The sequence below is a fragment of the Gopherus flavomarginatus genome, chromosome 9, assembly GCF_025201925.1.
Source record: "Gopherus flavomarginatus isolate rGopFla2 chromosome 9, rGopFla2.mat.asm, whole genome shotgun sequence".
Classification (NCBI taxonomy): Eukaryota; Metazoa; Chordata; order Testudines; family Testudinidae; genus Gopherus; species Gopherus flavomarginatus.
In genome coordinates this window covers 33231451-33258765 of record NC_066625.1, presented here as the reverse complement: position 1 = coordinate 33258765, position 27315 = coordinate 33231451, and the positions used below count along the sequence as shown (strand labels likewise).

At 48.8% G+C, this 27315-nt stretch overlaps 1 protein-coding gene and 1 long non-coding RNA gene across 4 annotated transcripts in view; both read left to right on the top strand.

The window, feature by feature from the left end:
• Positions 1–27315, top strand: part of MGRN1 (mahogunin ring finger 1) — a 120615-nt gene that overhangs the window by 43668 nt on the left and 49632 nt on the right. The window lies entirely within an intron of this gene.
• On the top strand, positions 1580–3195 carry LOC127058464 (uncharacterized). The gene is made up of 2 exons (XR_007776380.1): positions 1580–2132; positions 2561–3195. It is a non-coding gene; the product is annotated as an uncharacterized LOC127058464 (long non-coding RNA).

Genomic DNA, 27315 nt, shown 5'->3' with positions numbered 1-27315 from the left:
CATTTGGCTAGAGCTTCCTAACTACTCTCTGAAATGCAGCACTCCTCTGTCTGACATCAAACTGTGTGTTGCTCGTCAGCTGTATGCTCTTAAACCCTGTGGACTGCTTGCCAGCTTCACTGCTGGTTTGTCAGAATAAGATGGAGTTCATGCTTTTGCCTACTGTAATGCTGGTATATGACATAGCCCTTGACCAGATGACAGGATGGAAAGTGTTATTGCCTGGGGTAGGTGGTTGGATAAACTTTACTAAGTGCATGTTTTACTTTGTCTTTACAAATGTGTTGGTTCATTGGCAAGCTGTACTAAGAGGCTTTCATTGTCGAAAGACTATCTTCTACATATCCAAGAGTGAATGTGAAGTGCAGCCTTTGGGAGACCATACAGTCAGATGCTGCACAAATTCAGCTTGTAAAGCAAAAGTAGTTCTGGCCTATGCTTTCTCCACCAAATGTGCAAAAACATAGCTGTGCTCTTGCAGTAGTAGATTGGAGCAGGAAGCAAAGCAGGAACCTAAGAGCTGCTTTCAACAACACTTTAGTCAATTATCTTTAATGAGTTGAGAATGTTTGGAGCGAGACATGGTAGTTTGAAAATGGCTAGCTAGAGACACAGCGTACCCCTGCAGAGGATCTCTCAGTGTTTGAGGGTGAGCTGAGACAGGAAGTGGTTGCAGTCACAAGACCTTTAATAGTAACTGGTCTGAATTGATACAGAGTAGTGTCATTATATAATTGAGAACTGGAAGTTTTTCTGGGAAGCCTGTAGACTAAATATAGTTAAACATTTCCTAGAACATTTGGCCTCTGTAATGATTAGACTGAAGCTAGGAACAAAAAGGTAGTAGATTCCCAATATTCTATTCTCCCGCACACTCCACAAAGTAACTAAAGCCTGATATACGCTGCAAAGTTAGGTCGATGCAGGACAGCTTACGTGGACCTAGTTGTGCATGTGTCTATTCTCAACTTTGTCTCCCACCAGTGTAAGCACACCATTATGCTGACACACTAACATCAGCACCCCGAGCAATGAAGAGCCATAGCCATTTACTTAGGTCAATGCAGTGCAAGTGTAGATGCTGTGTTACTTATGTCGGCCTTAACTGTCCTCCAGCAGCTGTCCCACAATGCCTAATGCTGACTGCATTGGTCACCAATGTGAACTCTGCTTCCCCGAGGTCACAGAGACTGGAAGTCCCTCCCTCCGCTCCACCCTTAAAGCCCTGCAAATTTTTTAAATTCCTTTTCCTGATTGCCTGGCTTAGCGACCACACCTAGCAGCTGTCTATTGTTGATTGAAACTGCCCAGTTGACCATGCTGTCTGCACATTCCTGCCTGGAGTAGGCAGGAGATATTGGCTCTCCTGGACCTGTGGGGAGAAGAGGCTGTGTAGGCATAGCTCCGAACCAGCAATAGAAACCTTGACATCTATGAGCAGATTGCTTAGGGGATGCAAGAGAAGGGGCATGACCAGGGACCATCAGCAGTGTCGCATGAAAGTCAAGGAACTGCAGCACATGTACCAGAAGGCCAGGAAGGCCAACAATCAGTCTGGTGCCAAGCCACAGACCTGCTGCTCTTACAAAGAGCTGTATGCCATCCTCGGTGGAGACTCCACACCCACCCCCCCAGCACTGTGAATATCTCTGAGGAGCCTGAGTCACAGGTCCCTGCCGTGAACAACAAGGAGGAGGTGGAAGAGGAGGGATATGGGAGACAGGTGACCAGGGGAATCCTGCTGCACAGTGAGGACCTCTTTTTGATTCCACCGCAATCCAGCCAGTCCTGCCTGTTGATCCCAGGCAAGCCCATTGAAGGGGAAGAAGCCTTGGGTAAGTGTCTGTGAATAAATATTTAAATTATGGGGGTGACATCCCCAAAGTAGCAGGACATTTTTATTAATTGACTCATGTAGAAGAGGGAGTGGGACAACCAAGAGAGGTAGAGTTGCTATCAGGTTTTCATTCCCCTCTAGAGTTAGGCGAGGGGACCACGTGAAGCAGTTTGTTTATGTACAGAGGGATGTCCCTGGAATCTTCCATAGAGATCTCAATGAAACTTTCATGACAGTCCTCTTCCATTGTCGGCTGAAGGTTGCTAGGGAGGGCTGTCTTATTTCTTCTTTCATGGTAAGACACTGTCCCATGCCACTTGGTGATCATTTTAGCAGGCACCATTGTAGTAGACAGGCTAGCAGCATACGGGCCGGGCAGTTTTGGGATGCCAGCAGCAGCTGTGCTCTCTGCCTCTGTTACCCTCAGGGCTGAGATATCAGCTAGAATCACCACCATCTGTGCCATTCAGTATTCAGTGCCATTGCCCTGTATGACTAGAATCATATGATTAACCAATTCCCTCCTCATTTCCCCTGCCCCCAATGGACCATACTCACCATGGCTGGTGCAGTGACTGCTGCCATGCACAAGCAATTCCAAGTAGAAGCGAGAATGCAGAGCTTAAAACTTTAGAGGAGCAAGGGGAGTGAATTCAGCATCTTAAGTTTCGCTTTCTGTAGTGAATATGCTGATAGTGGTACCTCTGTGTGTTTTATTTGCAGCTGCTGCCATTGTGACCTTCAGGGTCTCCTGCTCCACACCCATGGAGCCAGATAAGGAGGAGAAAAAGGAGATCTCAGGATGACCTCTGTAATGAGATCCTGCAAGCCTGTACTGCACCATACCATGAGCACTGGGCCTGGAGGATGAACTGTGTGGACAGCCTGGAGAAGGAGCAAGTGGAGAAGAAAGGCTCAGGAGTCCCAGCAGGACAAAGAGATGGAGATGCACCAGGACATAATGGGGCTTCTCAGGCAGCAAACACAGATCCTGCAGGTTCTGGTGCAGGTTTAACAATCTCAGGCTCACGCCTCTCTGCAGCTCATTGAGAGCCAAGCATTAGGAACTTTCTACACCCCCCCGTCAACATTCCATGCGGAATCAGGGGTCACTGCAGTACCCCTGCCACTCCACCCGGGGGCACATGGAAAAACAATCACAGCTTTACATACACTGACCCGTGACAGCTACAGTCAGTGTATTTGTAGCTGAAATGGGCATAAATGTTTTTTCCCCTTCACAAGTTCTGTTCTCTTAATAAATTCAATTTTGTTCCATTTGTAATGGATTTGTTTTGAAATTGCACAGGTTCTTTTTGCACTGAATTTGTTACAGAATAAAATTCTATTATTTGTAACTTCATTTGTATTAGTTCACAACATGTGCTGCTGAATGCTCAGCAGTTCTGAAAGCAATCAATTACCTATTACTGCACAGTGTCTCACAAGTCATAAGGTCATTCAGAAACAAAATTCATAGGTGCATTAACAATGTTATATTCCTACATATACAGCAATCACCACACGATTCCTGCCAGGCCAGTAAAGAGCAGGGTGAGATAGAGCCCACCACAACAACACATGCTACTCTGGCTCACTGTTAAAATGGTCTTACAAAGCTTCCCTGAGCTGTGTAGCTCCGCATTGAGCTCTTCTAATAGCCCTTGTATCTGGCTGTTCAAATTCAGCAGACAGCTGCTCCACCTCCCATCTACCAGAAACTTTTTCTCCTTTGCTTCACGGATGTTATGCAGGACACAACAGGCAGCGATAACCATTGGACTATTTTTCTCACTGAGGTTACTGAGTAAACAACGCCAGCTTCCCTTCAAACGACCAAAAGTATGCTCAACTGTCATTCTGCAATGCTGAAAGAAAGTCCTTGCTTGCAGCTTTCTGAATAGTTCTGTGTTCTTAGTGATGAGAGCATCATGCAACTTCCCTGACCAGCCCACACTGATGTCAGTAAAGTGTTCCCTGTGATCCATCAACACTTCCTAACCGTGAAAAATTAGCCATAACGATTCAGTGTAGACCCTACCTACACCGCTGGGAGGGGTTCTACTACCCATGAGGCCATCAACCTAGCGCGCTCTGTACTGGGTCAGCTAAACTACATCACTCAGAGTGTTGATCTTTCACAACCCTGTGTGATGTAGCGGGATCGACCTAACTTTTTAGTGTAGAGCAGGCCTAAGAGAACCACTGTTACACCTTTTAATATTAGATTATAATTAATGGAAGGAAGCACACTGAACAGAGAAAGATAATGGGACGGTGGGTCTCTGTTTTCTATAGATGTGCCCCTTGTGCCGTGGTTTGAAATTGAAGCTGTTCTGAGCATGTGAAATGCTCCCCTGAAGGAACATCATGAACAACTGTGTGTAAGATACTAGGTATAAAATTAAGCTCATAGCAGTTAGAGATGGAAAGACACACTAGAACTTCAAGTTCAGTGCAGGATAGTTATCCATACTCAGAGGCTCTCTTGGGTATTATGCTTTTAACTACATGGGACTTTACTCTCTTTTGTTCCTCCTCTTCTGCCCCCCCCCCCCATTTGCCAGATGTACTCAGGGTCTCCTGCTGAGAAACTACACAGCTGAAAAAGAGTGCTCTGGATGTTTGGAATTCCAGCTGTCAACAGTTATAAAGAGTTCTGTTTTTGAGATACTAGCTGATAAAATCAGTCCTAGATGAAGTCTGGGGAAAAAACAAGGTAAGGGGTCCAATTGGACAGGCTCATTACTGCTCTTGTGCTCTATAAGATGAGTGGTGTTACTTTGAAATTAAGGGCATGGCTACACTCGCAGATGTAGCGCGCCGGGAGTTAAACCAGCCCTCTGAGACTGCAGCAGGGAAAGCACTGCCACATGTTCACACTCTCAACTGCAGGTGAAGTGGCGTGACCACATTTGTGGCACTTGCAGCGGCATTGGGAGCGGTGCATTATGGGCAGCTATCCCACAGAGCACCTCTTCCCATTCTGGCGCTGTGGCTTGTGGGAAGGGTGAGTGGGGGCATGGGTCATCCTGGATCCTGTCCCAGTGCCCTGTGATGCATTGCTTCGCATCCCAGCAATCCTTGTGCTTCCATCCACATTTGGCACCAGCTTTCAACGATTTGTGTACTGCACACCCTGTCTTCCCTTTCAATCTGCGGGAATGAATCCTGAACTTGTGAGGAATATGCTGATGGGTCTCGCCAGCATGTCACAAATTGCAGTCGAGTTACTCCTTAAGCTACAAAGTGACAGTGAGGAGTCTGACGATGTTGATACGCATAATGCATACAACACAAGATTGCTTGTGGCATTCATGGACATGCTCACCGCAGTGGAATGCTGCTTTGGGGCTCAGGAAACAAGCACTGAATGGTGGGATCACATCATCATGCAAGCCTGGAATGATGAGCAGTGGCTGCAGAACTTTCAGATGAGGAAAGCCACTTTCATGGGACTATGTGCTGAGCTTGCCCCCACCACGTGGCGCAAGGACATGAGATTGAAAGCTGCCCTGCCGGTGGAGAAGCGCATGGCTATTGCAATCTGGAATCTGGCTACTCCAGACAGCTACCGATTGGTTGCTAACCAGTTTGGAGTGGGAAAGTCGACCATTGGAATTATGTTGATATAAGTGTGCAGGCCCATTAATCTCATCCTGCTCAGCAGAACCGTGACTCTGGGCAACATGTGTGACATTGTGGCTGGCTTTGCTCTAATGGGTTTCTCTACCTGCAGAGGGGCAGTAGATGGGACACATATTCCAATTCTGGCACCAGACCACCTAGCCTCCGAATACATAAATCGGAAGGGGTATTTCCCTATGGTTCTCCAGGTAGCGTGGATCATTGTGGGCATTTCATGGACATTAACGCAGGATGGTCCAGAAAGGTGCATGATGCACACATCTTTTGGAACATAGGCCTGTTCAGGAAGCTGCAAGCTGTGACTTTCTTCCCAGACCAAAAGATCACCATAGGGGAAGTCCAAATGCCCATTGTGATCCTTGGAGACCCTGCTTACCTTTTAATGCCATGGCTCATGAAACCATACACAGGGAGCCTTGACAGCAGCAAGGAGCGGTTCAACAACAGGCTGAGTTGATGCAGAATGACTGTTGAGTGTGCTTTTGGCTGTTTAAAGGGCCGCTGGTGCTGTCTGTTATAGCCGTGTGCTGTACCCTCCATAACATTTGTGAGGGGAAGGCTGAAAGCTTCACTCAGGTATTGACCTCGGAGGTTCAACACCTGGAGGCTGAATTTGAACAGCCAGAGAGCAAGGCTATTAGAGGGGCTCAGCTCGGGGCTGTAAGGATTAGGGATGCCTTGAAGGAGCAATTTGATGCTGAAAGACACCAGTAATGCTTGGTGCCCTACACGGGAATGAATGCCTAGTAGGCATCTGTGTTTGCTACGTATGATGCACTGACTTGCAGTGCCTGTTGCTTTCCTGGGCTATGCTATCTTATACTTAATGCAATAAAGAATGTTTGCAAAGCCAAAAAATTCATTTATTGAAAAGAAACACAACTGCTGGGGAAATACACATGGCATGACATATCTATGCTGTGTGGGAGGAGGGAAGGAGGCGGAGTGGGAACAGGACAATCACAGATTTGCGTATGTCCTGTTATCATATTCAGCCTTCCTATCTGGAGTGCCATGCAATGAGCACTACACATCAGGCTGGCTAAAACGCATGGTGATGGGGGTTGAGTGTAGTGGATAAGAGTCGTAGTTTGCAGGGCTGGGTGGTGAAACTACAGGTTGTTAGTGGCGATAAGAAACCAGATATTGGGGAAAGTGGGTTGGCAGTGACAAGGGGGCACAAGGGAAAGAGTTTTGTGACAAGGGGGGCGGATCTGCTTCATCTTCGGTGCTATGAGCGCCTGCATCGAGTCCTCTTGGTGTTTCATAATGCTTAGGAGCCATGCCGTGGTTTGTTGCCAGCGATCTGCATTCTCCTGGTGGAGCCTCCTTTCGGTACTTTTTGACTTCATGCAAAAGGCCCTCTGCTTCTTCGCGGACCGTTCCTGATTCTTTGCAGCCTTTCGGCTGTTGACAACAAGAATGGCTGAGATCTAAAGGTTGCATCTGTAAAGCCAAAACACAACATTTAACAGAAGCAGCATTGTTCACACTAGACAGAGCCATGATTCGGCCGAACTTAAAGACAAATACAGTGCACGCAATAGCAGAAAGTACCTGTCCCAAAGCGAGTGCACATAACCCACAAGAGCCCTGAAATGATGAGTAAGCACAGAGGCAAGGGGGACTGATTGTTTCAGGGCCGTACTGTCCTCTGGAGTTCTGTGCCTTTGGAAGAGCAAACAGCTGCAAGGGGCCCCTATTTCTGTTCCCACGTTTTCCACAGGATGAGTTTGTCCTGGAAGATATCTCGCTGCTGAGGGTGACCTGGGAAGCAAGGGAGAGTCTTCTGCTATAATGCGGCTTCTGCCCTGGCCCATATGCAGCTTACTTGTGTGCAGCAGTGGTCCCGCTGCCCCTCATGGCACAGTGGCATGGACATATTAGCCTTACTGGGACAAGGAGCACAGTAGCTCTGCCATGGAACCTGCGCAAGTGGATTGCCCAGCTTCTGCATTAGACCTTCGATGAGATCACTGAGGCCGATTACCGCGATGAGCGAGAGCACATCAATGCCCTGTTCCGCATTTAGGTATGCCCGCAGCCCTAACCCTGTTTTTGGCAACCCTCCTCTCCCCAAGAGCCCACACCAAACAACTCCATTCCCAAGATAAAAGCCGCTTACTGGGCACCTCCTCTGCTGTTTGTTCTTCCACAAGCACCATCTGCTGTGACTGACTCTCTTCCTCCTGGCTTGAAAACAGCTCCTGTCTGTATGCATCTAGGGATACTGGGTTGTACTCTGGCTCTGGGCCCCCTCCTCGCTCCCACTTTTCTCCTCCTGCTTTCTTGAGCTCTGAGCTGCCACGGCTTCTGAAGTGTCCATGGTGCTCTTCGAAATGGGGGTGGGGTCGCACCCAAGTATTTCGTCCAGTTCTTTGTAGAAACAGCAGGTTGTGGGCACAGCACCGGAATGGCGGTTTACCTCCCACGCTTTGTGGTAGGTGTTCTGCAGCTCCTTTGCTTTAACCCTTCAATGCACTGCGTGCCGGTCATGGCCCTTGATATCTGCCCATAGGTATCGTAATTCCTATGACTGGAGTGCAGCTGGGACTAGACAGCTTCCTCCCACCAAACACTGATGAGGTCCAGCACCTCGCCATTGCTCCATTCTGGAGATCGCCTGACACGTGGCGGCATGGTCCCCTGGAAGGATGTGCTGAGAGCACTACACACCTTGCTGAGCAAACAGAAAGGAGAATTTCAGAATTCCCAGAGAATTTAAAGGGCGGGTCTGATGGTTGGTCATCTGAGGGCAGGGCAGTAGAGTTCAAAGTGATGATCAGAGTGACTAGAACAGGCCTTGTGGGACACTTTTGGAGGCCGATCAGAGGGCATTAATAGACCAGGGCATCCACACTGGCACCGCAGTGCTCCTGCCAGGGCGCAGCAAGCTCTATGCTTCTCATGGAGGTGGATTACCAGGGGCGCTCCAGCCGTGGAGTCCAGGCGCTCTATGTGCCTTGCCATTGTGGACACCTCCAGAGTTAGGGCACTCAAGGCTGATTTAATGCACTCTAACTTGCAAGTGTAGCCAAGGCCTAAGTCTCTAGCCCCATGAAGATAACCTTCAAATTGCAAACTGCCTGTGACATTGTGCAATGCTACCTGCCTCTGGCTGCAGACAGCCTGAAACAATACCTCTGAGAGGAGTGACCTGCTCCCATTTGACTCATTGGATGAGAATGGTGAAATGTAAAGATTAAAATGTTCTTACCTTTTGCTGCTTATCAAACCTAATGAGAGAGAGTGTCTATTTAACAGCTGCCTGATGTTGGATCCAGAGAAGTTGGTCATCAGTACAGCTAGCAGGGGGAGCGTATCTGGATGCCTGTCTGTGACCCAAGGAGAAGATGTGGTGTATACCTGTAATAACCTTAGTCCCAGATTTGGACCTTAGCGTCCAAGATCTGGGGGTTAGCATGAAAACCTCCAAGCTTAGTTACCAGCTTGGACCTGGTACTTGCTGCCACCACCCAAAAAATTAGAGTGTTTTGGGGCACTCTGGTCCCTCTGAAAAACCTTCCCTGGGGACCCCAAGACCCAAATCCCTTGAGTCTCACAACCAAGGGAAATAATCCTTTTTCCCTTCCCCCCTCCAGGTGCTCCTGGAGAGATACACAGACACAAGCTCTGTGAAACTACACAGAGGGACTCCCCCTCTCCGTTCCCAATCCTGGAAACAAAAAGTACTTTCCTATTCCCCCAGAGGGAATGCAAAATCAGGCTAGCGATCCAACACACAAATCTCCCCTTGATTTCTTCCTCCCACCAATTCCCTGGTGAGTACAGACTCAATTTCCCTGAAGTAAAGAAAAACTCCAACAGGTCTTAAAAGAAAGCTTTATATAAAAAGAAAGAAAAATAAGTACAAATGTTCTCTCTGTATTTAGATGATACAACACAGGGTCAATTGCTTAAAAGAATATAGAATAAACAGCCTTATTCCAAAAGAATACAAATCAAAGCACTCCAGCACTTATATTCATGCAAATACCAAAGAAAAGAAACCATATAACTTACTATCTGATCTCTTTGTCCTTACACTTGGAAACAGAAGACTAGAAAATAGAACTACTTCTCCAAAGCTCAGAGAAAGCAGGCAGCCAGAAAACAAAGACCTTAGACACTCAAATCCCTCCACCCAAAGTTGAAAAAATCCGGTTTCCTGATTGGTCCTCTGGTCAGGTGCTTCAGGTGAAAGAGACATTAACCCTTAGCTATCTGTTTATGACACGCCCCCCAAATTGCAGACAGTGGGGAAGCTCACTGGCGGCGATTTCCTTCTAGAACTTGAAAATAAACAGATTAATACAACACATACACCTTTACATATACTCCTAAGTATATAACTAACAGACTTCTACATTTTAAGAACACTTTTTAACTACTGAATTCTGGGAAACTCTCACGGGAGAGTGCATCAGCTACTTTGTTAGAAGCTCCTGTGATGTGTTGAATTTCAAAATCAAAATCTTGGAGAGCTAAACTCCAACGAAGAAGTTTCTTGTTGTTCCCCTTGGCAGTATGAAGCCACTTTAGTGCAGCATGGTCAGTTTGTAGTTGGAACCGCCGTCCCCAAACATATGGGCGTAGCTTTTCCAGGGCGTACACAATGGCATAGCATTCCTTTTCACTGACTGACCAGTGACTTTCCCTCTCAGACAGTTTCTTGCTGAGAAACACGACAGGATGGAAGTTGTGATCTGTTGCTTCCTGCATGAGCACTGCTCCTATACCACGCTCAGATGCATCTGTGGTTACTAGGAATGGCTTGTCAAAATCTGGGGCCCTGAGCACAGGGTCAGACATGAGCGTTGCCTTAAGTTGGGTAAAGGCCTTTTGACACTCATCAGTCCACTTAACTGCATTTGGCTGGGTCTTTTTGGTCAGGTCGGTCAGTGGGGCAGCGATTTGGCTGTAGTGTGGTACAAATCGCCTGTAGTATCCGGCCAAGCCTAAGAAGGATTGGACCTGCTTCTTTGACTTTGGGACAGGCCACTTTTGGATAGCATCCACCTTGGCCTGTAGGGGGTTTATGGTTCCTCGACCCACCTGGTGCCCCAGGTAAGTTACTCTGTTTTGGCCTATTTGACACTTTTTGGCCTTAACAGTTAGTCCTGCCTGCCTGATGTGCTCAAAGACCTTTTCCAGGTGTAGTAGGTGTTCGGGCCAGGAGTCTGAAAAAATGGCCACATCATCGAGGTAGGCAACTGCAAATTCTCCCAGTCCAGCTAGTAGACCATCTACCAGCCTCTGGAAGGTGGCGGGTGCATTTCGAAGGCCAAAAGGAAGGACATTGAATTCATACACCCCCGCATGGGTGACGAATGCTGACCTCTCCTTGGCAGGTTCATCTAGCGGTACTTGCCAGTACCCCTTGGTTAAGTCTATTGTAGAGATGAACTGGGCACGTCCCAACTTTTCCAATAGCTCATCGGTACGTGGCATTGGATAGTTGTCCGGACGAGTTACGGCATTTAGCTTACGGTAGTCCACGCAAAAGCGTATTTCCCCATCTGGTTTGGGTACCAGAACCACTGGAGATGCCCATGCACTGGTAGATGGGCGGATTATACCCATCTGTAGCATGTTCTGGATCTCCCGTTCTATAGCAGCTTGGGCATGAGGAGACACTCGGTAGGGTGGGGTTCTGATTGGGTGAGCATTACCTGTATCAATGGAGTGGTATGCCCGTTCAGTCCGTCCTGGGGTGGCTGAGAACAATGGGGCGAAGCTGGTGCACAGCTCCTTGATTTGCTGCCGCTGCAGACGTTCCAGAGTGGTTGAGAGGTTCACCTCTTCCACGCCACCGTCTTTTTTCCCGTCGTAGTAGACACCGTCAGGCCACTCAGCATCATCTCCCTGGACTGTAAACTGACAAACCTGTAAATCTCTGGAATAGAAAGGCTTGAGAGAATTAACATGGTACACTTTAGGCTTTAGTGAGGAATTGGGAAATGCTATGAGGTAGTTTACAGCTCCCAGGCGCTCTTGGACCGTGAATGGCCCTTCCCATGATGCTTCCATCTTATGGGCCTGTTGCGCCTTCAAGACCATAACCTGGTCTCCTACCTTGAAGGACCGATCTCTGGCATGTCTGTCATACCAGGCCTTTTGCTCTTCCTGAGCATCCTTTAGATTCTCTCTAGCAAGGGCTAAAGAGTGTCGGAGGGTGCTTTGTAGGTTGCTTACAAAGTCCAGAATGTTAGTTCCTGGAGAAGGCGTAAACCCCTCCCATTGCTGCTTCACCAACTGTAATGGCCCCTTAACCTCGTGACCATACACAAGTTCAAATGGTGAAAACCCTAAACTGGGATGTGGTACAGCCCTGTAGGCAAACAGCAACTGCTGCAACACTAGGTCCCAATTATTGGAGAATTCGTTGATGAATTTTCGTATCATGGCCCCCAAAGTTCCATTGAACCTTTCCACCAGGCCATTGCTTTGATGGTGGTATGGGGTGGCAACCAAGTGATTCACCCCATGAGTTTCCCACAGTTTTTCCATGGTCCCTGCCAGGAAATTAGACCCTGAATCTGTAAGGATGTCGGAGGGCCAACCTACCCTGGCAAAGATGTCTGTTAGGGCCAGGCACACAGTGTTAGCCCTGGTGTTGCCTAGAGCTACTGCTTCTGGCCATCGGGTAGCAAAGTCCACTAAAGTCAGTACGTACTGCTTTCCTCTGGGCGTCTTTTTTGGGAAAGGGCCCAGAATATCCACAGCTACTCGCTGAAATGGGACCTCAATTATGGGGAGTGGCTGGAGAGGGGCCTTGACCTGGTCTTGAGGCTTTCCCACTCTTTGGCATACCTCACAAGACCGGACATACTTGGCAACATCCTTGCCCATCCCCTCCCAGTGGAAGGACTTCCCCAACCGGTCCTTGGTTCTGTTCACCCCAGCATGGCCACTGGGATGATCATGGGCTAAGCTTAAGAGCTTCTCCCGATACTTAGTTGGAACCACCAACTGTTTTTGCGGCTGCCATTCTTCCCGGTGTCCACCAGAAAGAATTTCCTTGTATAAAAGTCCTTGGTCTATAACAAACCGGGATCGATTAGAAGAGCTGAGAGGCGGTGGGGTGCTCCGTGCCGCCGCCCAAGCTTTCTGAAGGCTGTCATCCACTTCCTGCTCAGTCTGGAACTGTTCCCTTGAGGCTGGGGTCACCAGTTCTTCCTCAGACTGTGGACTTGGGCTTGGTCCCTCTGGAAGCGATGTAGGTGATGGGGTTGTTTCCGTTGCTGGTGAACCGCTCTCCGTTGGTGCACCTGAGGGTATTTCAGGCTCTGGCTGAGCCTTTTGGGTATGGCTGTCTGTTGCTTCTGCCAGTTTTGGCTCGCTGGCACCCTCTGGCGTTGAGTTTGAAGATGTAGTTTCACTTGCTGGTGCTGGTTGCTGTTCCAGTTCCGGGCCTGGGACTGGAGATGCTGTGGCTGTTTCAGTGGTAGGCATGGAATCCGGGTCCACTACCTCTGTCTGGGTCTCTGGTAACACAGACGGGCCCTCTGTGGACGGCTCAGGAACAGGAATGGGTCTGGAAGCTTGCCTGGTTTGGCTACGTGTAACCATTCCCACTCTCTTGGCCCGCCTCACCTGGTTGGCCAAGTCTTCCCCCAGTAGCATGGGGATAGGATAATTGTCATAGACTGCAAAAGTCCACATTCCTGACCAGCCTTTGTACTGGACAGGCAGTTGAGCTGTAGGCAAGTCTACAGCTTGTGACATGAAGGGGTAAATTGTAACTTTGGCCTTTGGGTTGATGAATTTGGGGTCAACGAAGGATTGGTGGATAGCTGACACTTGTGCCCCCGTGTCTCTCCACGCAGTAACCTTCTTTCCGCCCACTCTCAAATTTTCCCTTCACTCCAAGGGTATTTGAGAGGCATCCGGGCCTGGGGATCTTTGGTGTGATGGTGGTGTAATGAATTGCACTCGCATGGTGTTCTTGGGACACTTGGCCTTGATATGTCCCAGTTCATTACACTTAAAGCATCTTCCATCTGATGGGTCACTGGGCCGAGTTGAGTTACTGGAGACTGGTGAGGTTGAAGGGTAGGGTATCTGTGGCTTTACTTGGGTGGTATGTGGGGTCTTTGGCTGTCCTCGGTTGTAGGGTTTATGGTCTGTGTGCCCCCTGGGGTAATCGTTCCCCTTGACAGTAGCTTTCTTGCTTTCTGCCAGTTCCATCCATTTGGCTCCAATCTCCCCCGCCTCAGCGATATTCTTGGGGTTTCCATCTTGTATGTACCGTGTGATGTCTTCAGGAACACCATCCAAGAACTGCTCCATTTGTATGAGGAGGTTCAGTTCTTCCAAGGTTTGAATGTTGTTTCCTGTTAGCCAGGCCTCATAGTTTTTTGCAATGTAGTAGGCGTGTTTGGGAAATGACACCTCTGGTTTCCACTTTTGGGTTCTGAAGCGCCGACGGGCATGATCTGGGGTTATCCCCATCCTGTATCTGGCCTTGGTTAGAAAAAGTTTATAGTCATTCATTTGGTGCTTAGGCATTTCAGCTGCCACCTCTGCTAAAGGTCCACTGAGCTGTGACCTCAATTCTACCATGTACTGGTCTTCGGGAATGCTGTACCCAAGACAGGCTCTTTCAAAGTTTTCCAAGAAGGCCTCGGTGTCATCACCTGCCTTGTAGGTGGGAAATTTCCTGTGCTGTGGAGCAATATTTGGCACCGGGTTGTTAGGGTTGGCTGGCACATGCAGCCCAGCTTTTGCCAATTCCAGTTCATGTTTTCTCTGTTTTTCCTTCTCTTCATTCTCTTTTTGTTGTTTTTTCCATTTCTCGGTGGTGAGCCGACTCTTCTTCTGCTTGTTTCCTTCGGTAGGCCACCTCTTCTTCTTCTTGCTTCCTTCTGTGGGCCAACTCTTCTTCTGCTTGTTTCCTTCGGTAGGCCACCTCTTCTTCTTCTAGTTTTCTTTTGTGTTCTGCCTCCTTGGCTGCCTCTTTGGCTGCCTGTTCTCTTTGGTAGGCTGCCTGTTCTCTTTGGTAGGCTGCCTCTTTGATCTGTTCTTCTCTTTCTTTCATCTCCATCTCTTTTTGTTTTATTTCCAGTTGTCGCCTGTGTTCAGCTTCTTTGATTTGTTCTTCGGCGTCAATTTTTGCCTTAGAAGTCATGGTTCCTGTTTTCTTGTGTTGGGGTGCCCTCCGGTGTTTATCTTCTGAACTGCAGGTTCTGTTGCCTCCTCGAGTCTGCCTAGCAACAGTGCTTTTTTCCTTTTCTCTCTCTAGCTAATGTTCAATGAAGGGAAACCAGAAAAACCACTTTATTTGCATGCCTATAAGTGCTGGTACTTGCCCCCTAATGGGAGGGCTATTGCATGACAAAAGACCCTTAACAGGTTCTTAATGGCTTCTCGCTTAACATGCAAGCCACAAACTGCGAGAGAGAGCAGAAAAAAAAAATTCTCTCTGGTTCCCTTTTAAAACCAACTGTTTCTCTCTGCTAAAAAGCCCTTAGCAGAGAAAAGAAAAATATAATATTCCTACTGGCTTCTGGATTCTAATCCCACCGCTGCCACCATGTAATAACCTTAGTCCCAGATTTGGACCTTAGCGTCCAAGATCTGGGGGTTAGCATGAAAACCTCCAAGCTTAGTTACCAGCTTGGACCTGGTACTTGCTGCCACCACCCAAAAAATTAGAGTGTTTTGGGGCACTCTGGTCCCTCTGAAAAACCTTCCCTGGGGACCCCAAGACCCAAATCCCTTGAGTCTCACAACCAAGGGAAATAATCCTTTTTCCCTTCCCCCCTCCAGGTGCTCCTGGAGAGATACACAGACACAAGCTCTGTGAAACTACACAGAGGGACTCCCCCTCTCCGTTCCCAATCCTGGAAACAAAAAGTACTTTCCTATTCCCCCAGAGGGAATGCAAAATCAGGCTAGCGATCCAACACACAAATCTCCCCTTGATTTCTTCCTCCCACCAATTCCCTGGTGAGTACAGACTCAATTTCCCTGAAGTAAAGAAAAACTCCAACAGGTCTTAAAAGAAAGCTTTATATAAAAAGAAAGAAAAATAAGTACAAATGTTCTCTCTGTATTTAGATGATACAACACAGGGTCAATTGCTTAAAAGAATATAGAATAAACAGCCTTATTCCAAAAGAATACAAATCAAAGCACTCCAGCACTTATATTCATGCAAATACCAAAGAAAAGAAACCATATAACTTACTATCTGATCTCTTTGTCCTTACACTTGGAAACAGAAGACTAGAAAATAGAACTACTTCTCCAAAGCTCAGAGAAAGCAGGCAGCCAGAAAACAAAGACCTTAGACACTCAAATCCCTCCACCCAAAGTTGAAAAAATCCGGTTTCCTGATTGGTCCTCTGGTCAGGTGCTTCAGGTGAAAGAGACATTAACCCTTAGCTATCTGTTTATGACAATACCCATCTTATACTGTGGACCATCATTCTCATGTCTTCATTTCCAGAGTGAACCTTGAGCATCTGGAACTTTTTTTGCAAACTCCTACAAGAATTCATTGTTCTTTTCCTTTTCCAGTGCACGCACACAACACTGGCATGTGTGGATGTGTCCAAACCTCTTCTGGTGCCTTTCAGAACGGACACTTTCCTTTTTCACAGTGTTTTGCTTTTGTGAAGCAGCTGTGAGAGCCCTTGCTGGAATCGGGTCTTCCTGTGGCTTTGAGAGACTCCAGTGACACATAGCATGCAGGCATTGGTTTCTTTGTCACTACTGCCGGATTGGCAGGGCTGGAAAGTGAAGCCGTCAGGTAGTCATGGAATGAGCCTGGGCATTGTCATCCCCTCGCACCTCTGTTACCTCCTGCCATTGTGATTCAGCCTGGGTTGAGAGTAGAGTGCCAGCAGTCGTGTATTACAAGGGACATCTCTTATTTAAATGGAAAATTACCCATGCCATACTAAATTGGGACACCTTTTATCCAGTATTTCAACAACAGGGGACGAGTACTCATGGGTGCATCTTTCCACTCCCCTCCTGACTCTGGCCCTTCAGTGCTGTGCAGGGAAAGCAGACGGGGCCATGCTCAGGGCCAGGAGGGGAGTGGACAGATGCATCCATGAGTATGGCTCCCTGCTGGCCAGGGCTCCCTGCTGACTCCAGCCCTTGAGCGCAGTCCCCTCTGCTTTCCCTGCACAGGCTCTGTCTGGCAGGGCAAGTGGTCAGGGCTGCGTGCCCCGGTGCTGCGCTGAAGGGCCAGGGTCAGGAAGGAACTCTGTCTGGCACAGCGCCGCAGCAGGCAAAGACCAGCCATGCAGCCTCCAACTCGGCTCTTGGCTCCTGTGCAGATCCTGAACGGCAGTCACAGCAGCTGCTGGCTAGTTTCTGATGCCCTGGGCTCTCTGCAGCATCCAGAGCTGGGAGAGAGAAACCTTGGAAGCATGGGGGTGGGGAGAAAGGGACTTGCCCTCAGAGGTTCAAGTCAGACTGGGGCCATCTGAGGTTTGTTCCTTATTTTTTAAATACAATGTTGGCAACTTTACTTGAGGGCCAGGTCTAGGCCGAGAAGAGAGGTCAGTCTCCATGAGGCACTGCCTGTGGCCTCTCACTGATGGACTCTGATTGTTAGAAACAGAATTTGCTTCACTTGACTCATTAAACAGTAGCTCTTAGATCAGGGGTGGGGAAACTGCAGCCTGCAGGGCACATCCAGCCCGTGGGACTGTCTTGCCTTGCCCCTGAGCTCCTGGCCCAAGAGGCTAGCCCCCGGCCCCTCACCCGCAGCCTCAGCTCACTCGCTCCGCCGCCAGCTCAATGCTCTGGGTAGCGAGGCTGTGAACTCCTGGGGAAGCACAGCTACACAGCCTGGCCTGACCCAGTGCTGTGTGGTGATGATGGTGGCAGCGTGGCCTGACTCCAGCTGGGTGGCGCGGCTGTAACGCTGCCAGCCACTGGTGCTCCAGGCAGCACAGTAAGGGGGCAGGGAGAAGTGGATTTGGATAGAGGGCAAGGGAGTTCAGGGTGGTGGTCAGGGGTCGGGAGTGTGGATAGGGGTAGGGGGGAAAATGGGGTTGAATGGGGGCAGGGCTCTCAGGGGGGCAGTCAGGAAGGAAGTGGGGTTGGATGGAGCAGCAGGGGGCAGTCAGGGGACAGGGAGTAGGGGTGTGTGGATGGGGCCCCCTTCCCTAAGTGGCCCTCCATACGATTTGTGAAACCCAATGCGGCCCTTGGGCCAAAAAGTTTGCCCACCCCTGTCTTAAGTGGTCCCACAGCCCTAGGCAGGATTTCAGCCTCCCAAAAGATAAAACAACTGTATCTCATGCTCGGTGCCTGCCACTCAGTTTTGTTTGTATTTGGAGAGGTCCCCCTCCTTGACTGAAGGACGCTGACCAGGTTTTGAGGCTGTCAGAGTGGAAGATTTTGGCACCTCTTTTGTGAACTGCAGCTGAGCAGAAGTAATTAAGAATCGTACTACTGAGCCCTTGGTCATATGGCTCCTACATTGCCTACTGGCTCCATTTGGTCAGTATTTTTGCCGTAGAAATGGAACTTTGCAACCTCCGTAAGCAGCAGATCCAGCTGCCCTGAGCGCTGGCTTAGTTTGTTGTTGCTACATGCCTGGGCGTATGCCCGCCTGGTGGGTTGGAACTGCTGTATGAGCAGGTGACAGTGAGAAGGACTCTATCCCTTTCTACTTGTGCACTTTCATTTTCTTCCAGCCCCTGTTGATGCCTGACTGATTCGCTCTGTGGCAAGGAGGATACGCAGCATTCAGCATTACTGCAACTCCACAAACAGATGCAAGAGAAAGGAGTAGAAAGCTTGATATGTTGCATTTTCCCCTAGGGAAAAGAGTGTGTTTCCTGACAGTCCCAGCCCTCTTATCAAGGGACCAACATCCTCAAATCCTTCCCACTCCTGTCTCTTGCATGGCAGCAAGTTCCCCTGACTCCTGAGCTGAGGCCAAGAATAGCCCAGTGGTATAGCTGTGCTTGAGTTAAGGGACTGTCAGCTCGCTCATCATCCCCTATTTTTGGGAGTTTATGTGGTTGTAAAAAACCCTGGGTCCAGGCTGCATCTAGAGGACAGCTGAATATCTGTCTGTCTGTGAACACTTTTGAAAATATGGCTTTATGAGTAGCTAATGGAGACTGGTACCTAGTGTGATCAAACCACGCCTGCGCCCTGGAGAGCTGTCTCCATGCGCTCTGTGCCGCCCTACTCTTCACTGGCTCCCTCTTCTGTGTAACATTCAAGCTGTTAGTTCTCCCCTTCAGGGCTCTAATTCCCACCTGTCTACATCTCTGCCTTGATTTCCCCCTCCTCCCCTTCTTGCTCCCTGGCCCCTCTCTACCATCTCCAGGTCTTAGCTCTGCACCTGCTTTCACTGCCCTCTGGAGTTGGCCTTCGCTTCCCAGGTGCCTATCATCCCTTCTCCTCCTTAAACCCTACTTCTTATGAATCTCCTTGTGCAGAGACACCTCTCCTCCCACCCAGGGATTGGATGAGATCTGGCAGAGTTGGGGTGAGCTTGGGACCTAGCCTTCTGCGTGTCTAGGAAAGCACTTGGATCCTGGTAACTTGCCCTAGTGCTGCAGCTTTGGCGCCGCCTCCTGGACATGCTGGAGTGTTTTGGCAGTCGCTCTGAATCTGACGCCTGTGTGTAAAATAGGACAAAGGATCCATTTATTTCGTTCATTTCTGTGAGTGGCTCAGAGGCGCTGTGGTGGTAGCACCTTCTCGGAGGGAAGCGCTGTGGAACCACAGCCTGCTGGGCCAGCAGAACCTGAACCCTTCGGTAAGATGCATGGTTTCAGCTGTTGCGTCAGATTAGGAATTCTGTGGTGGCAGATTTGAAGTTTTGAATGGAAGCAGGCTGGAAATGAATAATGCAGCTGTGACAGTAGAGCCTCTGTGATCTGTGTGCATGTGTTCAGTTCTATTTATTTTACTCTTTTCCCGCCTTTTCATCTTAGGGTATGCCACAGTGCTTTGTATCCAGAATGCATAACGGGCCCCAGGCAGTGAACCGGGGATGCCAGAGTTAAAAGCCTGAGGCTCTGCAGCATGAGCTAGGCTCTCTCTGGCAACTGTGACAGACCCACACCTCTGGCTTGGGCATGGAGGGTGACTCGTAACATGCACTGACCCGTGGGTTGCAACTGCGTCTTAGAAGCTGCTAGGAAGGAGCTGAACGGTAGTGCTGAAGCAACTTGCATTCTCTTCACATTTCCAAGGTTACTTTGCTAACGTCAAGTCATAAACATAATGATGTTAAAAAATAAAGGTACTGATAGGTTCTGGAGCACAGTTGTGTGGCAAGGAATGGATAAATTACATTCTGACCTGGAGGCTTGTAGGAGATAATGTCACCTTTGTGCAGGCCTCTGGGTATTGTAGATCCAACCAGGCCACTCACAAACCATTCTGTGCTAAAACTGATTATGTTGCTGAAGCTCTTTGTGTGTGATCCTTTATTTAAACCAGAAGAGATGGTTTATTAAATACATTTCCTTTTTGGTGTGAGTGAGCATGTGGGATTGTTAAATGGACTGATAAGCCAGTTCCTGTATGGCAGGAGATGACTTCATGGAAATATAATGTCCTAGAGTGCCAGTTTGCTTGGGGGAGGCTATGACCCCAGGTGCCAAGGGCAAATAAAATAAGCAGGGCTTCAGATGCTCTGCAATTCCATTTGCCTCACAATCCACTCCTTGCTCTAAACTCTAAGCTTTCTTTTAAAGTCTATTTCTAGTCCATGCTGTGAAGAGAACCTTAAACATATGACCTCATTGTAACTAATGTAGCAACATCTTCCTGAATCTATGGACAGATAGAATAACTCTGCATGGTGGAGCAGCCCCAGGCATCTAAATAAGGTGTGAATTCTGAAGCATAAAGGTGACTGTTATCAGCATTAATGATTTCACCGTTGATCATTTTAGCAAAAACATTCAACTAAGGTGCTCTAATCTATAATCACTAACTGCTTCTCCTAGTATGCTTCCTCTTCCCCTCGTTCCCGCAACATTTGAGATGCAGTTGTGTCTTCAATATGTTTTGCGGCCCATGGAAGGCGCCAGTCATAAAATAAATTGAATGGAGGTTTGTAACAACTCGCTCAAGGTGCCAGTTGGCTCATTTGTTTTCATATTTAAATAAATCTCACATCTTTAACTGACTTGACGCTGGTATAAATATCCCGCAGTGCTGCAGAAACCATGCAACCTTGTTGCAGGGTTGATGGGCTCTGTATGGACCTGTGCAAGGGGAAGCCGATGGTTATTAGGAAGGTCTGGGGAAGGAGGCAACCTGAACAAAGTTCAGAAGGTCTTTACCTCCGTGTCATGTACTCCTTGAACATGCTGCACTGCAGGGCTCTTACTAGCAGGTCAGGCTTCTGTACCAGATTTGGACAGAGCTTCCGTCATGCAGAGAAACACAAGAGAGATACTCTCTTTGAGATGTTTTAATGCACTGCCTAGTGCAGCTTTTACCAGCTGAGGCAAGGTCTGTGACACATGGCACCACCTAATGGCTGAACATTACAAAACAATTTTTGCCTTCCCTCTCACTCAGAGCCTGATTCACAAAACCCAGCGAGAGTGCAGTCAGCAGGACTTCTAGTCCTTTCTCCCCCAATCAGGGTATGTCTACATCTACAATTTTGCAGCGCTGGTTGTTACAGCTGTATTAGTACAGCTGTATAGGGCCAGCGCTGCAGAGTGGCCACACTTACAGCAACCAGCGCTGCAAGTGGTGTTAGATGTGGCCACACTGCAGCGCTGTTGAGCGGCTTCAAGGGGGGTTCGGGGAACGCGAGAGCAAACCGCAGGGAAGGAGACCTGCTTGCACGGGGGTTCGGGGAACGCGAGAGCAAACCGGGGAAGGAGACCTGCTTCCCCGCGGTTTGCTCTCGCGTTCCCCGAACCCCCCTGCAAACCGCAGGGAAGGAGACCTGCTTGCACGAGGGTTCGGGGAACGCGAGAGCAAACCGGGGAAGGAGACCTGCTTGCACGGGGGTTCGGGAAACGCGAGAGCAAACCGGGGAAGGAGACCTGCTTCCCCGCGGTTTGCTCTCGCGTTCCCCGAACCCCCCTGCAAACCGCAGGGAAGGAGACCTGCTTGCTCGGGGGTTCGGGGAACGCGAGAGCAAACCGGGGAAGGAGACCTGCTTGATTACCAGAGAGGCTTCCTTAGGTATGCTGCGATACCTGCTTATTCCACGGAGGTCAAGAAAAGCGCTGGTAAGTGTCTACACTTGATTACCAGCGCTGGATCACCAGCGCTGGATCCTCTATACCCGAGACAAAACGGGAGTACGGCCAGCGCTGCAAACAGGGAGTTGCAGCGCTGGTGATGCCCTGCAGATGTGTACACCTCCTAAGTTGCAGCGCTGTAACCCCCTCACCAGCGCTGCAACTTTGTGATGTAGACAAGCCCTCAGCTTCCTTGTCCTGTTTAAATTATCCAGCACCAGGGCAGGGAGGAGCCCTCCTTGGGTTATGTGCTCCAGCCTGTCTCTTAAAGAGGCAGTACACTCTTTCACAGGGCCTGGAAATAAGCAATTTAGGCTATAGGATGGAGCAGCAATTTATAGAGATTGAACAGTAGTTTTTATGTAAACACTGAAGCACACATGATCTCTTTTCAAGTGTCTGAAAGTACAGAACTACCCTCTGTCCCATGTGTACTGCAGTGGACAAAGTTGAGGGTATTTTAGCAACCTCAAGAATTCCAGTGCTTTGGGAGATTTGCCTTCACTTTAGATATTCTTTTACAATGAGGCCAAATCCTGTGCAGCTCCCTGTCGATCTCCTCACTAATGATTATAACCAAGATCAGTGGATGGTTCTGCTTGAGCAAGGACTACAAGATTTGGCCCATCAGTTTTCCCCTCTCTTTAATATGCAAACTTGTGTGTGTGTCCCTTGAGCAAACTTATTGTAGGGCACAGCCAATGTAAACAGCCCCCAGCTTGCAGCAGAGTTGCTGCTGTCTAAGCTAGGACTCACATGTATGTCAATAACGGTACCTTGTTTGCTTTCTACTGCGGTTCAACAGATCTCATTCCAGGGCAGTGGGAAGGTCAATCTTCAATTGATGCCTACCTAGCTGGAGTTAATAGATTACCATTAAAGAATGTGACATTGCTCTGCCTTGGCAAACAAGGTCGGGGACCTGTAGAATCATGCGGCAGGCTGAGATTTTTTTTCATGTTATTGGCTGCATTATCAGCCACTTCTGAAGAAGCTGCGGTAAGAAGCTCCAGGGTAGAGGTTATAAAATGCAGCATTTGTTTCTGAAATGATGCTTAAAGGGCTACAGTCTCTTCTTATACTGTACAGACACGTGCTCTGGTCTCTTTGTTCTTGGGAAATTGAAGGCATAGGAGTTCTAGGGTTTGAGTTTGGGATGGGAGGAGCACTTCAAGTCCATTTTTACCCTATTGGAAGGAAAGGCCAGATGTTCATTGAACCTCATGAGCCTGGCAACATCTTTCCCCGGCGTGTGTTGTTTTCCAGCCTCTCTCCTTTGAATCAGCAGGCCCCACTCCTGCCAGCTTTGTTAATTCGCTACACTGGAGCATCTGCATTCTTAGCATCCAAAGTGTGTGTGTGTGTGTGTGTGTGTGTGTGTGTGTAAGGCTACATCTGCACCAGGAGCTAGAGTTGTGACTCCCCTGCTCATGTACACACACTCATGCCAGCTCCCATCAAGCTAGTGCTAATACAGGGGTCTCAAACTCAAATGACCACGAGGGCCACATGAGGGCTAGTTCATTGGCCTGAGGGCCGCATCACTGACACACACCCCTCTCGCTGTCCCTGGCCCTGACCCCACTCCACCCCTTCCCTGCCCCCATTCCAACCCCTTCCCTGAAGTCCCCACCCCAACTCTGCCCCCTCCCTGCCACCAGAGGGTGCATGAGGGGTGTGGTGGGGGCTCAGGGCAGGGAGTTGAGGTGCAGCGGGGGGTTGGGGTGCAGGCAGGGGGCTCAAGGTACAGAAGGGGTGTGGGATGTAGCAGGGGGCTCAGTGCAGGAGGTTTGGGTGAAGTAGGAAATTGAGGTTCGGGCAGGGGGTTGGGGTGCAGCAGAGGGTTGAGGTTTAGTCGGGGGCTCAGGGCAGGGGATTGGGGTGCAGAAGGGGTGTGGGATGCAGCAGGGGGCTCAGGGCATGGAGTTGGGTTATGGGGTGCTGCGAGGGCTCAGGATACGGGGTTGGAGTGTGGGGTGCACCAGGGGGCTCAGGGCAGGGAGTTGGGCTGCAGCAGCGGATTGGGGTGCAGGCAGGGGTCTCAGGGCAGAGAGTTGGGGGGTGGGGTGCAGGAGGGCTTTGGGCTCCGGGGTGGCAGTGGCGCACACTGAGGCCAGGGCAGGCTACTGGCCCCGCTCCTGCTCCCACTCCCAAGTAGCTGGAACCAGGTTCCTGTAGCCCCTGGGCGATGGGGGACACAGGGCTCTGCACGCTGCTTGCCACACCTCCAGGTACCTTCCCTGAAGCTCCCATTGGCCGCGGTTCCCCATTCTCCCCCCGCCCCCCCGGCCACAAGGACGTGATGCCAGCCACTTCCAGGAGCGGCGCAGGGCTTGAGGGGGGCAATCCCTCGGGTGTAGTTTGCCCACCCCTGGCCTGGAGGTAGGCCAGGGGGGTGGGCACAGGCCACTTGGCATGGCCCGTGGGCCGCGTGTTTGAGACTCCTGTGCTAATGTAAATAGAAGTGTAGCTGTGATAGCCCGGTTAGCTGCTGTGGAGGCACGGCTGAGCCAAACTTGCCTGAAACTAGCGGATACATACTCAGCATGGCTCAGCTATCCCTTGCTGCATCTACCCGTGCTACCCTGGCTACCTATCTAGTTATACTCAGGTAGCATGAGCAGGGGAATCACACTCCGAGCTCGTGGTGTTGATGTCACTTAAGGCACTGCTCTCAGTTGCCGGCAAGAGCAGAAGGCTGACTCCTTTCTGTGCTTTTTTTATGCAGTAAACAGCTATAATGATGAGGCCATTAATGTCAACTAACAACTTGAGATGGCTTTTGAAAGCAGCATATTGCCCGCAACAGCCCTTTATGGTTCTGTTTGCAGGCAAAGTTGATTAGTTGCTAGGGAACTTCAAATTATCTGTCCAGGGAGAGACACGTGAATAGGGTCTCCTTGCCTGTGGCATTTGGTTGGCCTGGTGGCTTTGATAAATGAGACCTGATAAAAGAGGAAAAGTATCTGCACTGTGAGGCTGTTTTGCTGCTTTATGTAAAGGTGGCCTAAAAGGAAATATCTGCTTTTTTTTTTTCTGTAGGAATATTGGGTTTTCGTTGTTATATTGTTGGTGTTGGAGGACTTGTTGGATACCTCAGAGATCTGGCTCAGGGGCTTTCTAACGCTTAACCATGTATCCTTTCTCCCACCAAATGCAGTACGTTACCAGTTGGACCGCCATTTCTCATACCGCCATAGATGGGTGCCTGGGGGAATGTGTGTGCTGTTTGGTAGAACAATGGTGATTATCCTGAAGTGCAGGGGGAGAACTCTTGGTCTGCAAATTGGAAGTTAGCTGTGGTATTCAGCTATGTCTGTGTGAGCCTTGCTCCTGTAGTTCAGATCCCCTGTGCACATCTGACAGCAGGTGTGCTGTAAGTGTGTATGACATTGGTGGATCGGACACAGTGTTTGGGTACTATTGTGAGATAGGTGCTGTATTTAAATGTTCCTATTTTCTGAACTGTGCAGGGCTCAGAGAGCAGGAAGAGGCCTTGGAAAGGTCATTTCTGATAGTCTGACCTAGGATGATCACTTGTTCAGATTAAAATAAATCTGTGGTCCCTCAAGAGGCTCCTGTGAAGAATAGGCCCCATCTTTATCCAACAGGACTCTACTTTCTTGCTCATTAGGAGCCCAAAAGAAAGGGTTTGGCTGGCTTCTCAAGTCAGCCTTCAGTTTAAATTGAAAACAGCCTTAGTGGGCAAGTGGGGCCATGGACAACACCGGCCCTGGGGGGAAGGGCATGGAGGAGGGCAAGAAAACCAGCCTGTTTTGGGTCACCCCAGCCTCAAGAGCCTCAGGTGCTAGGTTTTTTGCTCTCCTCCATACCCTTCCCCCCAGGGCTGGTGCCTTCTCCAGCTGGAAGCCAGTCCCTTTCACACTGCTCCTCTGCCTTGGAGATCTCATGACCAGTCCTGAGCACAAGAGAAGCCATGGCTTCATGACTAACTGCAGCCACTTAGAGCTCTGTAGCTAACAGACTTCCTTAGTCATGCTTGCAAGTTGAAGCCGGGGAACTGATGCAGTAATTTCAGAAAACTCCAGAAATGAATCCTTGAGACACCTCCTCCTCTGGCATCTGACGATACTTGAAAGTTCCATTTTCTGTAATTTACAAGATTCCCTGTAGTTCTTAAAGTGCTATGTAAAATGCGGGCAATGGAAGCATTTGGGCCTATGCTGTGCACTCTCAAGTGAGATTTTAAATTGTCACTGTCAGTTGTTGTTTTGAAATTCATGTTCCTCACCTACTGTGTGTACAACATGGCAGGAGAGGAAAATCCGTGTGCTGTGTTTCAGGGGAGCTTTGAGTTCAGGGGGGGAGAGGTTTATGCCAGATTGCAAGTTTACTGATCTGCTGTGTGCTAATCTAACATCAAGGACTGTATGTGGCACTCTGGGTTTCTTTTGTGGCATAGGCAAGGTCGCTAATTTATCAGCTGAATAACATGCTTTTAAAATGCTGTAGCCTATTATTACTGTGCTGAAGTATAAAGTGGAAATCAAAATCTGTACCACTACACTTAGGACATTACTGTTGTCATAGAATCACAGAACTGCAGGACTCAAGGGTTATCTAGTCCAGTCCCCTGCACTGAGGCAGGACTAAGGATTATCTAGAGACCATCCCTGACAAGTGTTTGTCTAACCTGCTCTTAAAAACCTCCTTTGACTGAAATTCCACAACCTCCTTAGGTCATTTGTTCTAGTGCTTAACTACCCTGAGAGTTGGAAGTTTTTTCTAATGTCCAACCTAAAAGTCCCTTGCTACAATTTAAGTCCATTACTTGTCCTGTCCTCCATGGATAAGAAGAATAATATAACACTCTCCTGTTTATAACTACCTTTTATAAATTGAAGACTGTTATGTCCCGCCTCAGTCTTCTCTTCTCCTGACTAAACAAACCCAGTTTTTTCAGTCACTCCTCCCACGTCATGTTTTCTAGACCTTTAATCATTGTTGTTGCTCCTCTTTGGATTTTCTCCAATTTTGTCCACATCTTTCCTGAAGTGTGTTGCCCAGAACTGGACACAGTTTTCCAGCCGAGGCCTTATCAGTGCTGAGCGAAGTAGAAGAATTACTTCTCGTGCCTTGGTTGCAACACTACTGCTAATGCATCCCAGAATGATGTTTGCTTTTTTTGCAGTAGTATTTCACTATTGACTCATATTTAGTTTGTGATACTTAGTTTGTATAAAGTAGGAAGCAAAATCTGCAACACTACAATTAGATACTGCTACTATAGTGTACCATTCCGACACATCACTAAAGGCATTAGTTATTTTCTAAATACTTTGAGAAGCTGAAATTGCACACGAGCGCCTGTGGATATGTGAATTGGTAGGATGCAAATAAATCCAAATTGCTCCGATTCCTTAGTCTGCTAGCCATGTTTCCTGTTTAATCACCGTACCCGTAATAAATAGACCTCTACCTCGATGTAATGCTATCCACGAGAGCTAAAAAATCTTACTGCGTTATAGCGAACGTGCTTTGATCCACCGGAGCGCATTATATCCAAATTCGTGTTATTTCGAGTTGCGTTATAGTAAGGTAGAGATGTATGTTCATTTCTTCCTTCTGGAAGATAAGGGTCTTCTATGTTTGGTACAGATTCAT